We start from the raw sequence: 13,820 nt of genomic DNA, 5'->3' as shown, positions 1-13,820 counted from the left end.
TTGATGATGAGAAACAGGTATATTGAGTTGCGAGGGTTCTATGCAAGTGTAATTAATACTGAAATAAAGATAAAAGTCAGGTGTGTTCTTTTCTACCACTAAACATGATCTAATGAACTTAATATGCAATTACCTAATTATCCAGTGATGAGTGGATTGCCATGATCAAATGAAACAGATGGAAAAAAATATCTGAAGTTTATAAGGGGAAAATACCTGATAAAAGATTAGGTGAGCTGCTTTCAACTCAGGCCATCGCTTTCCAATTAGACATAAACTAACATATAATAACATTTACCTGTCAGTGTTCATATGTTAATATGTGGGAAAATATTTATAAAGTAGTATTTATTATAATGTATGACCAAGGTATGATAGTTTTATAGAAGTGAATACTAAATGGCTTGGTTTAGTGGTGGTAGCTTTCCTTGTCTCTGTGCACAGAACTTTGCAATATCTTCTATCTATCCTTTTTTCCCCTTTAAATTCACCAAATTATCCTCCCCCAACCCCTTTTAATTTTGTGAATAACAGACTGCAGAGAGAACTAGGACACTAGAACTACAGATTTTGTTGGGAAAGAACTACAGGCTAGGGCCTTCTGCTGCAACTACAGCCAAATCCTCTGAGATCCTGCTAGATTTAAATTCTGGGCCCGGTAATTATCTTTCTCCTGGCTGCAGGACAGAGGTAGCTATATGTGGAGTTTGGAAAGCCTAGAATACACCCATTCTACTCTTGTCCATCCCTGCTGACTTCCCCTATAGCTCCCAACATGGATTCATGATTCTTGAAATTCTACAATTAGAACTTAATGCGTTGGCTTCATTCAGTATTGTAATGTAATATTTTGAGAAATAATGTATTTCACATGATCTAACGTGTAACTACTACCATATAGTAAGAATAAACTCAGATTCTATATGTGAGCCCTTAAGGGAGATTGGTAAGGGTGATATGTCACAGGGGAAAAGCCTGGACCCACAAGACAAGTTTACTTATTCAACACGGTTTCCAAGCTCCTGGAAAGTTCTGTTTTCTTTTTCCATTTTTCTTTTTCTTCATTTTTTCCCCCTCAGACTGAAAAAGGCATAGCAGTATTAGGTAGTTCTAACTTATTTTATACACATCTCTTTCAGTGTAATTAAGGATCACTTGTTGAATCTTAAATAATCACCCTGGAGATAAGCTAAACTGTATAATACAGCTTACATTTTAACAAAACTTAAAGTAAAACAGACTTCCCACTGGATGTTATTGTAAGGACTCAGATAGGGTACTAGTCCGACAGGACAGATTACCAGTTTGCTTCTGATGACAGTAAATCTGAAATTCTTAGAAACGGTGGTAAAACTATGCTGGTGGGATCATGAATAGTTAGTAGAAAATCAAAAATAAATTAAGTGACTGATTTTCATCCATCATATTCACCGATTTCATTAACCCATTTAACACCCAACTACTTCTTAAACACCTAACAGAGGCAAGACACTCAGAGGAGTAGACTGAGGATTACAAAGCCATGGGCACAGATGAGGCCATTCATCACAACTTTGTGCTGTGCAGTGGATTCTGTCTGCTGTGTGCTCAGAGTAATTAAAAGGAAGTAAAGCACAGAACCCAGTTTCCAGATGTGGTCTTCTCATGGTATGTTCAGGAAGCCCTAAAAAAACAGTCTAAATGTGAAGTCAGGGTGCTTCAAACTGTATCAGTTCAATACATATTCAAAGACATTGTTTTAGGGTCTGGGGAAACAAGGACACGAAATAGCCAACACTCTTGTATGGGCTACAAAATTATATGATATAACATGAAAAGGGCTTATAATAGTGGGAAAATAGGAGGAAGTGGTTAATATGTAGAAGCCTTGTGGAAAAGGTTAAAATTGTAGCAAAAGGGAGATGTTTGATTTGAGTATACTAGGCTAACATTTACACAGGAGGGAAAAAGGAAAAATCCAAAGTTAGCTGCAATTCTAGTTAAACACAATAATTTGGCCAATAAACTGCCAAAATTATTAGAAAATGAATAGAGAGTTAAAAACAAAAACAAATATAACAATAACAATACTCATCATGTACCCATCATGTGCAAAACCCTAAGGTACGCTGTGGCAGGCAAAAAACGTATTTTCTCCTCACAATGAGGTTGCGATTTGGATTGAGGGACAATGACATTAACAAATAAAAAAATAAATAAAAATAAGGAAATGCACTAAACACACCCAAGATATGGTTGATTACAAAATGAGTGGTATAACCTTGAATATAAAGCGTTCAGAAAAAAAAAAGTTGCTATAGGTGACATAGTCTATAGGGACTTAAGTTTTTCTGTATTCAAAGAGGAAAATTATGGGGCTGGTTGGTTGACAGTCAAAACCAAGGTTATAGAGATGGGACAGCATGAGACACGGGGGAAAACCTCGATCAGAGTTAGGAAACTTGAGTCCCTCCTAAGCCGGGCTCTGCCACCAACCATCTGTAATTTACAATGACTCATTTCGCTTCTGTAGCCCTCAGCTTTCTACTGCTGAGGGGCGGCTGAATGAAGTCTCCGCCCCCTTTCCAGCTCTTCCATTGTTGCCATTGTCTGCTCACGACTCCCAAACCAAAACACCCCTTGTCATTCCCCAAGGGAGCTCCGGGACCTTACAAGCTATGCTCTTAAATCAAGCTGACAAAAGCAGGACTCCGTGGCTATTTTCTATTTTTTCCTATGGCTCTCCCCCAAGTCAGCTTTGTGTCTAGCACTAATAAGTGCAAGGTGTGACTATAGACCTAGAGTTCCAATCACAGGATTTACCATGCAGCTAACAAAGCTCAAGCTTCAGGAGTCTTCGCTTGCACAGGCCCTTTCAAGTCCCTCGGGGCAACCAGACAGTAAATTCCCATGGTCATACATTTTTGCAAAATCTGTAGAATTAAGCTATGTCTGCATTATTTTAAAAAAGAAGATCCCACCTCCAAATTGTCATAAGTGCCAGGCTACTCGACATGTGGCTCCCCTCCAGGTCCCCATGTACTTCCAAGTTCCCTATTGCATGACCAAGATGTGTACAAAGCTACAAAGAAAACCTCCTTAAACAGAAAGAGGTGACATATCCCTACTGAGCTGGTATGAGGTAAAGGGGAAAGGAGACTGACATCTTTGTGTTTTGGTTTTTGGGTGTTTTGTTTGTTTGTTTGTTTGTTTTTTAATTCCTCATCTTGATCTTTCCTGGGTGCCAGGCCCTTAATGGAGGGCTGATTTCTGTCACTCATCCTCAGGCCTGCTATTTCAAGGCCAGAAACAGCGGACTGGGGTTTTACATACTGGAACACAGGTACTCTCCAGGGGCTTAGGTTTTTTATGACAACCTTTGTCCTGTTTCTTCCACCGGAGATCCTTAGAGACTTCATGGTATAGAATAAACAGATCCCAAGTCACGCTTGGATGTGGGATCAGACGTCAGGGGTTGCTTTCCAGAGTGCCCTGTCCAGAAAAACATCCCTGAGCGCGGCGGGTGCTACATTTAATCCACGCTGCTGACAGCCCGCACGCCGGCAAGGATGGACGTCTGTTGCTGCGGAGGACTGGCGTGCGCAGAGGGCGGGGGGGCCGAGGGCTAGGGGAGGAGATCGGAAGGGGAGAGGTAATCCCCGGCGTTTTGAGCATCCCCTTTTTAGAAAGACTGAGTCTCTCCTAGGACAGCTGCTGCGGTCACACCACAAACTTAAAAGCCGTCCTCCCGCTCCGAGCGTGCCTTTCCTCACCACCCTCGCCTTGCCGAAGCTCCAACTGGTGCCTGGCTCTCCGCCGGTCCCGGCCGGCCGGCGCTCGGGAACCAGCAGCGCCCCCTGCCTCTCGGCCTGGCCTCTACGGCCGCAGCCTCCGCGCTCCACCAGGGCCGCCCGCGGCTCCCCGGCTCAGCCAGGGCTGCGGCTCAGAGGAGCTCGCGCCTTGGCCCCGAGTCGCCGCCTCGCACGCCCACATCCTGCATCCCCTTCCTCTCCCTCTGAAGGGACATCAGGCAAAGAGAGAGGGCGAGAAGAGTTCGCGGCAGGTAAGTCTGCTTTCGGGTCACCTGCTACTTCAGTGGGAGGGCGCGCTAGGGACCGCAGCATTAAGCAGGGGTGACTCTCTTTGGGGGTGGCTGTGGGTCCGAAGTGAGGATGCGGAGCGGCCGGGAGGTGGGGAACCTTCCTGGGACGGAAAAAGCACTCCGAGTGGAGAGCGGGCGCGCGGGAGCGCCGTCGGCGAATCCGGGAGCGGAGGCGCGGACGGCCTTTGCGCGCCGCGCAGGGGACAGCGTGGCGGCGGGGCGGAGTCCCACCTCGCGGCCGTGGGGAGCGCCTCTTCAGCTTGAGCTCCTTGGGCGGCCAGCCCCGTGCAAAGTTTTCCTCCCAAGACGCGCCCAGAAACTTCTCCCTCGCTCCCTCCCGGGCCAAGGAGGCAGGGAGCGCGCTTGAACGCGCCTGGCGGCTTCCACCCGCTGCAGGTTCACTTAAGAGACCCGCTGGTCGGGGCCGTCTGGGGAGGACTAGAGCAGGGCATCTGTCTGCGCCTTTTCCCATTGGGCTGGAGGAGGGGACGCGGAGACCGTGGTGATTGTTTTTGTTGTGGTGCTTTTGGGGAGGGATGGACGACGCCTGTTTGCTTGGGAGGGGATCGCGACGGGTGGAAGCGTGCATCCTTCTGTACCCAGAGGGAAAAGTTGGAGTCAGACCCCAGCCACAAAGCGGGCTGTCTGGGAAATGTGGTTGCGGCAAAAACACTCTTGCTAGAGCGGAACAGCCCTGGGTAGCCCTCAGCTGGACTCGCCCGGGGAAGGCCGGGTTTTAAGTCCGACTGGAAGTTTCACACAGCGAATTTACACCCCCAACCCCGGGTCGTCGCTCCGGGCTCCCTACCGACGCGCCCCAAGTTGACCGGTTCATGGGCTGCCCTGGCCGCGCCCGAGCGATTTTCAGCACCGGCGGATTCGCCTTGGTTTGTGACATGCGTTCCACCTCTTCGGCTGAATTACTCTGCTTAGGTCCCAGCGCGCGCAGAGGGGACTTTACAGGAGGAGGAGAAACCGCGCTCTCTCTCGCCTGCTGGACGGTATCGAGGGGACTGAACGGGAGCCGCACGCCCAACAGCTGGGACCGCCCAGGTCCCGAATTCCGTGTTACGGAGATCGCAGTTAAATGGGCGAGCTTTTAGCTAGTTATTCCCGAGTGCAGCCGTAATCAAAAGCAAGTGTCCCTACAAGGACTCTTCTTTTCCCACCAAACCCCTCCCATTCTTCCTTTGCTTCTCCGTGCTGTTGGCACAAGCAAAAGAAGAGAGCCAGGGTGGGGGGAAGGGGAGGGATTTCAAGTCTCAAGTTTAGCAGGAAAGGGTTCTCCTGTTGACAGTGAGTTCATGTGTTTGTGTCAGTGTGTTTGAGGGCGTTGGGGGGGGGTCCCTAACGGGGAGAAAAAGGTTGAGGGCGGCAGATGAGACGGGACCCTCCTGGGTCTCGTGCTGCTGTTGTGTAACCGTGGCAACCGCCAGGGCAAGAGCGGTCACAGCCTTCCGGGTTCTGCACGTGGAAAGAAAAATGTGAAGGGTGGGGAAGGGAGAGAGCCACTGTCATCACTCCGGTGATGCCTTTGCTTTCCGCGCCTCTCGGAGGCCAGACAGCAAGGAGGATGAGCAGGGAGGGTCGGGTTTGGAGTGCACAGCCCCAGGCGGAAGTTTCTTTAACTCTGTCCAGCCTTGGAATCGCTTTGGCTTGTTCCAGCAGCTAACGCTGGCCAGAGGAGCCATCGTTGACAGGCTACAAAGTGATGGCCCAGGTCATGGAGATGGGAAAAGACCTTGGCCCTTGGAAGAGAAAGGCCAGGAAATACAGGAAGGTGATGTGGGAAGAGATAAGACTAGGGTCAAGAGGTAACTGAGCTACAATAAAACGGTACTGATCTGGACTGGCAACATTTCAAGTGGAATTTGCCCATTTATGAAATGGAAAATTGGGAAAATTGGTGGAGAAGGAAAGGGACATTTATTAAACACTTTTTGCATCCCAGGTGCTTTGCACATTATCACCATTAATATTACCACTAACACTACAGAAAATGTCATTCTTTTCCTCTTTTTTTTTTTTCCTGTTTTTTAAGATGAAATAAAAAAGCAGAGACACAGAGCTAGAAATGGCTGGTGTCCCATTTGGCTTTTGCAATCTTAATGAAAAATCATAATTTAAAAAAAATGGTGTTGATAGTTAGGAGCATAGACAAAACAGTTATTCTCATTTTGGAGATGAGAATGATGAGATGTAAAGGTGTTAGTTGATGTGTCCAAATATAAGTTAGTAAGGGGCAGAGATGAGACTGGAACTGTGTTTACCTGGATGTGGGTCACCTTTCAGGGACTTCAGACAGCTTTCCATGACCCCACTTAAAGGAAGGACCTTGATAATATCTGTATATTATAATTTACAGGGGGAGAACATCCAAGAATTTAAATGGATCCATAGTTGAGGATAGATATGGGCCACATCAAGTCTGCAGGCCGAGAATCATATGCACATGATCTTAATCTATATTTATAAATGTCTTATTGTACCTTATAAGAATTATTAGTGGCTTAAATAATGTTTATAAAGGAAAAATGAAAACAAAAGAGATGTGTTTTGTCAAATAGTAACCCCATGCTGTGTTGAGAAAATTTCCTGAGATTAATGAAATTTTCCTTAGTCTTTATTGCCTCCATGACCCAAATACCTAAAAACTTACTTCATATTTCAGCACCACTGGTTCACCTTTGTAAGAGTCTGTTGCCAATTCATTTAGGAGGAGTAATGATTTGACTTCTGTTACCTTCCTGCTGACTTTCTGAGAGGGAGGTCAAGGGAAAATGTCTGGCAATGTAAAATGTTTTGGAATTATCAGGAAACTAGAATTAACAGAAGCAGAAACTCAGAGTGAAAGGTACAGAAATAATTATGAGGCCTGTCTTTTACCTTCTTGCAAACTTGCCTTTATAGGTACTTCTTTGTTCAAGAATTTGTTTTATATTTTTGCCTTTGAAAAATGCACAAAGACAAACTGAAGTTTTAATCTTTGGGTGTGTGTGAGTTTGTATGTTTGGTGAGGGAGGGCTAGTAGGGTTGGAGTGGGAATTATTTGGGGTGTCAGGGAAGGCCTAGAATATAAACAATTAGAAAGGCAGAGGAAGCACATGTACTGTTTCCAATGACAGGATAACAGATCAGCTATAGGTTTGAACTTGAGTCACTGGGCTGAATTACTGTCATGTCTTTTCTTTTCCAAAAGTAGGAAATCTATTTGGGGTTGCAGTTAAATTAAGATAGGAAGTTTAATGGTGCCCATTTATTATTCTTCATACTATTATATATTTTCATTCCATTGTATGAGCATTTATTAACTATCAACAGATTTATCACAGACCTCAAAGTGTCTTTGAAGATATCTTCTGGAATTGGAAGGTATTTCTGTGGCCTGGAGTTTGTTTACTGCTTGTGCAGAGTTACTGGGTTAAGTCATCACCATTTTTATGAAGTAGTTGGGATATCAACTTCTCAGTCTCAAGGGGAAACACATTCCAGTTGGTTCTGTTTTAATGAATACTAGTATGTCTTCAGATTGTATGCTATAGTTCATTATTTTGGGAAAAAGACAATGTGACTCTGAATTTTACTGTTCTGTTTGGGAGAGATAGTGCTTTGATGACATATGTTCATTGACAAGCATTCTTGTCAATTAGTAAATGATTTATTTACTAAATAAGAGTAACCGTAGCTCTATTTTGAAAAGTTATTTTGAAAAGTCATTATTCTTTCCATAAATACCCGGAGCTATATAGATTACCCAAGTAATGTAATAAGTATTTCAACACTCAACATATTCCTTGAAAGGAAAAAGAAATATTCACATTTGTGAAATAAGTACAATAGGAATAACAATAATAATAATGTTTGACCACGGACAAAACTTGTTAGTCACATTCCCTTTTACCTTAACACTTGGTTTAAAAAAAACATTCCCTTACTCTGGGAAACCTTGGCCCAAATCCCTTTTTATTTTTATATTTTCATTATGTCCTTCCAGATGATAAATGTCAATCATTTGTTTTCTTCTTTACTTTTATCGTTTATGATCCCTGACTAGATCATAAGAACCTTGAAGGAAAGAATTTGTCTTCTCTAACATTTTATACCTTCAGATGAGTACAGTGCTGAACATATCCTAGATACTTAATACATAGTGAAGTCCAATTAATTATCTAAGCAGTTAATAGAATGATTGTGAATTTATTTATTGCCTGTAAAAGGTCGGCTTAAAGATCTTTGGTTTTATACTTTCTCTGAGATTCTAGGAAGAAGATTTTACTTCTATATCTGAGTTTTACCCTTCCATAGAAAAAAGTATAAAAGTGGTGAGATGCTGAATATTTTATCATAATGGGTCACTTACAGGAGTGGTGTAATGATCATGTGAAGTAGAGTATATAAGAATACTTTGTAAAAAGTTGCATGCTACGAAAAGTTATTATTTTATTTTTTAGTTTCTTGTATTTTTTGAGGACCCAAGTAACATATGAGAGTCGGTATCATATATGTCCACATTGTCCACTTTGATGAGATAATATCCACCCAAATAATAATTAGGAAGAAGGATATAGCACAAGCAAAATTCTTTATAAATGAGAAATACTTTGATAAGCAACTGCAATACCTTTGAGATTATTTTTAAATTTAAATAATAATATTGAGATATACTTAAATTATTATATATTTATAAACATAAGTGATTAAAAACAGATAAACAGTGCATCAAAAACGTGGACTATATAATGAAATATACTGTTTCACAGATTTGAAATTGTTTTGATGACTTTATCTTCATTAATATTTGATCATTTATCTCCATGTTAATAATATTTAATAATTTCTGATAATCATGAACTAGGATATCATTAACTAGCTTGCTGATATTAAACAGGTAAATTTAAACAGTTTGCAAGTTCTTTTTGCAAAGCTTAAAAACCTACAAATATTACCCTTCCATAGAAATATATAAAATAAACCAAGAATTAAGTGACCAAGGATTTATAGAAAAGTCTGCATCTTTCCGAATCTGAATTTAACATTCCTTTAAGAATGTGCTGTCTTCTGCTTCAGAAATTAGGACTTATAAGTCCCTTGTTTGTTTCATGGGGCATTCAACATAATAAGTTCAGCATTTTATATTTTTAAAACTGGTGGTTAATAATGTGTTCTGTTAGTGAGTTTTACTAGCAAATTACAGGCAAAATGGAAACATTTGCTATATTTTTCTAATTAGATAAAATTAAGCTCATTAAGTGGGACCTTTACTACTAAGACCAAAATCAATAAAATAAGCAAAAATTCTACATTACTGAGCATCTTAAGAGAAAAATAGTCCTATTGCTTTCATGGAAAATAAAATTGTATAGGTATATGAAGGTAGCATTATTCATCTACCATCAGATAAATGTTCAATTTATTTTTCCAATATTAATTATTCATTTTACTAGGTCTCCTCTTCACCTCTTCAGCTAATCTTTTGCATATCTTAAGCAGAGTGTAAGGATTGTGGTGTCATATTTTAAGAATTGTGGTGCCTATATAACTGGTACCTAATCAATGAGTTAAACAAATGTAGTTTCAAGCATATTATATTTAGCAGAAGTTAGGCTAATAGGATTGCTCAGTAGAGATATTGTCTGGGGTTGCCTTAGTGAAAAGAGAGAAATAGTATAATGTGTGATACATACATATATATATATATATATGTATCACACATTATATATATATATATGTATCACACATTTTATATATATATATATATATATATATATATATATATATATATATATAATCAGTATGTATAAACTGCTTAAAAACAATGTCAGAAAAAAAGTACCCTCTTAAGTGGCTTACATAGACCCATTAGAAGACTTTTTTTTCAACATATTTTATTGACAGCTGGGTCCATGTCTATTGATGTCTAAATAATCTGGTTTTCTTTCATGGGATGTATAAAATCAGTGGGAGGCTTTTACTCCCCCATTTTGTTTTTTATCCTTATTGTAAAGACCAGTCCATACATATGAAATTCATGGGTTCTGGGTTTTGGTGTTTGTTATTGTTGTTACTTTCAGATAAATATTTGCTCTTCATATCCGAAATGATTGTTCTGTGAAAGAAAGAAGTGTTTTCTGTGGTGAAAAATGACTGCTATTCTTATTTGGAGGAACACTTTCAATTTTGAAATCTAACACCTCATTTAAAAGATTGATATTTGGAACTCGGAATTCTCAGTTTACTTACTGGATCAATAGAAATTGATACTAATTTGAGTTTTCTTATTGAAATGGGGTGTGCGTGTGTGTGTGTTGTAGATCTTTTATTTTTATAGTAGTAATTTTCATTACAGATCTAGTTCAAGATCATTACTAAAAAACTAGAAAAGACAGACAAGCACAAAGATGCAAGTGTTAGTAAAAATTGATCCATAAAGCTACTGCACACAAAGATATATGTTAATTCTTAGCTTAAACATGATCTTGGTTCCTAATACCACTCTCCAGTGAAAAGGAACCAAGGATCTTTGGGAAAAGGGCTGATTCTAGGACTGAGGTAGGACCTATAGGAGAGCCTGGATCATTTTGTAGTGGCAAAAAAATAAAGAAGTGCTCAAAACACACACAACACCACCACCACCACCACCACCACATATACACAATGATAGAGGTACATGTCAAAAAGATGCAGGAGGGCCAGCCGAGTGGCTCAGTTGGTTAAGAGCTCGCTCGAGTGGGAGCTCTGAGCAACAATGGTTCGATGCCCAGCCTGAGCTGAGCTGCCGCTGAGCTGCCAACAGGTGACAGGATGGCTCAGCTATTAAAAAAAAAAAAAGCAGGAATCACTGAAAGCTCTCCCTGGCCACAGCTGGAACAGTTTGAACCAAAAAATAAAGTAGTATTGATTATGACCCAAAGTATAAAATAAATATGCATAAGACCATGCTAATATAAATAAATGATTGAATATATTTATAACTGGGGGAGAAGAGACAAATCTCCCATACAGTAGAATTTAAAATAATATGTGGATACTCTGCCCTCAACGAAGAGGAGCGTAAGTCCCTACTTCTGATGTGGGAGGTGAGAATGGTTACTTTCTCCAAAATGTACAGCATGGAAAGTGGGGAAAGACTACAGTGGATAAGTCTGGGAAGCACTTTCTCAGCCAGGTGGTCAAGGTCAACATCAGCGGTTATAAAACATGTTGATAGTGTGTGCCCTTGATATGATGGGATGAAAATTACACTTTACCTCTGCAATCTCTCTCCCCAAAACCCATAACCCCGATAACTAAGAAAAAAGTATTGAACAAATTCCAGTACAGGGACAGTCTACAATATACAGGAAGATGACTCCTCAAAAGCTCTCAAGATCATCAAACTAAGGAAAGTCTGAGTAACTGTCAAAGGTAAGAGCAAGTCAAAGAAATATGAGTAAATGTAATGTGGTTTCCTGGATGGGATCCATGAAAAGAAAAAGAACATTAGATAAACACTAAGGAAATCAGAAATAAACTATAGACTATAGTTAATAATAATAATGTATCAATATTGGATCAGGAATTATAACAAATGTCCATACTAATGTAAAAGTGTAAAAATAATAGGAGAAACTGGGTGTGGGTTATAGGGGAACTCTCTCTAGTATCTCTTCAATGTTTTTGTAAATCTAAAACTGTTCTAAAAAATTAAGTCTATTCTTAAAATTATGTATTTCAAAGCATATAGATTAACCATGGTGAGAAGCTATATAAAAGGTGAACATTTCTCTAGTCAGCAAGGTTAATATTCAATTAAATGCTCACTTTATTCCCCTAATTCAAGGTACTGCTATTTTGCCCCCTTTTTTTTTCTGTTGATGCTAAATGTAATAGATCATATCAGAATAAACAAATAATTTAAATTAATTGTTTTTCTCATAATTACTTATTTTTCTAAGTAAAATGTATTATTTATATTATTAAAAATTTCCAGATCACCATTATTATAGGTTTTCATGCAAAGAAAGCCATGTATTAGTCATGTCTGATAAATCAATCTTAAATATTAAAAGAGAAGGCTAACTTTTTTTTTTAACTTCTTTCTTTACTAGTTTATTGATATTGACAATATCTATCATCAGTGCCAGATGTCTTCAGGCCTAGATAATGATTATGCTTCCAAAATTCTTGCCAAAATGGCTCGATGACTACTCTTTTTTTTCCCCCTCTTTGAATCTCAAGGACATCTATTACATTAAATATGTTAAATATTATTCCCTATCAAATATTATATGCATAATACACATATCACTCCTATTTTGAAAATTACAAGTATGCCTAGGAGCCCTCTACCTCCCCCCAAATTCCTAAAAGCTAAGACTTACATGTGTTCCAGGCAACTCAAGGTAGGCAGGCAAGATGGTCTGCCAGTTCCCTTTATACCTATATGCTGATGTCTTAATTTTTATTGTTACCTGATACTTGTAATTATTTAACAATTGAATAATTCTGTTCTTTTCAGTTAACTACGGTTTCTTCTGAACTTGTGTTCTACTGTGGTAGTTGTTGAAAAGTTTAGGCATGCCTTTTTCTTTTCCCCCTCTGTTTTTAGTTTATATGAGTCATAGCATAAAAAACACATTTCAAGAACTTGTTTGGGAAAAGTCATGGAAACTGATCCCAGAATTTGTGACTAAAAGGCATCTTTTTTGCTGATACCCCACTGAATTTCCTGAAACAATGAAAATGTCTTTAAAAGACTCATCAAAATGACTAATATGCTCTGGACTCTCATTGGAATCTTGGATTCAGGGTTTTTATTTTTGTTTCATAAAATAATTTAATAACTTTTTTAAAAAGAGAGAGACCCTGCCTACAGTAATTTAACTCAATCAAAAAGAGGGATGAAAAATGTAATATTCTGACCAAAAACTTTAAAAATATATACCTTGTTTGCATAAAAGGAATATGGGCAATTCCATATTTTTGCATTTTTTTTACTTCCTGTGAATATATTTTCAAGTAATTGATGTCTAGTGAGTTTGTAATTATAAGTAGAGTGCTATTTTTTAAAAAATGTCTTTGTTAATGAAAATAATCATCTCAAATCTTATTAATTTTGAGGTTTGACTTTCCATATGAGGAAAAATTCTTTAAATAACGTAATAGTATACTTATTAATTTTACCCTTGACATAATATTCTGATTCAAAATTCACTCTTTTGGTCACATTAGCTTCTGTCTCATATTTCCATATCATATTCTAGTTAGTGTGTTATTAAGTTGCTCCTAAGTAGGTTAATGGAAGGCTAAGTAGCCAAACTATTCTATCTGCAAAAGTATTTGCATGATGAAATAGTGTAAGGTGAGTTATTTGTAATTTTTAAATGGGAAGGTAATACAAATCAAGATTATCATATCATCTTTTGAAGTTAAGATGTATCACCTGTGAAGTAGCTGTTCAAAAGCATTTTTACTGGCTACACAGACGAGAGAATAACATTCCCCTTTCTTTGGCTTGATTCACATTTCACAGAGCCATGGGGATTGTTGTCTTAGACTAAACTCTGATGAGGTTTGGCAGAGAGTGTTCATTGTTCAGGTTTTAAAAAGGGCAAGTTTTTGGCAGGAGTAATGTGCATAGAGAAGGAATGCTGTGCTTACACATGTGCACTCAATAAACCCTTCAGAAAGCCTGAGCTAAGATATTACGGATTCCTCACTCTGTCCTACCCCGTCTCTGGATGTTGATTGTTTAGAATCC

At 39.4% G+C, this 13,820-nt stretch overlaps 1 protein-coding gene across 1 annotated transcript in view; it reads left to right on the top strand.

The window, feature by feature from the left end:
• The first annotated feature begins 3,623 nt into the window (after positions 1-3,623).
• Positions 3,624-13,820, top strand: part of SEMA3D (semaphorin 3D) — a 208,834-nt gene continuing 198,637 nt past the window's right edge. Inside the window, exon 1 of the mRNA XM_019631619.1 lies at positions 3,624-4,042. The gene's annotated coding sequence lies outside the window, so the exon portion shown is untranslated. The remainder of the gene's footprint in view (positions 4,043-13,820) is intronic.

The sequence above is a fragment of the Hipposideros armiger genome, unplaced genomic scaffold, assembly GCF_001890085.2.
Source record: "Hipposideros armiger isolate ML-2016 unplaced genomic scaffold, ASM189008v1 scaffold_1021, whole genome shotgun sequence".
In the NCBI taxonomy this organism is placed as follows: Eukaryota; Metazoa; Chordata; class Mammalia; order Chiroptera; family Hipposideridae; genus Hipposideros; species Hipposideros armiger.
This window is presented reverse-complemented; position numbering and strand designations above follow the sequence as displayed.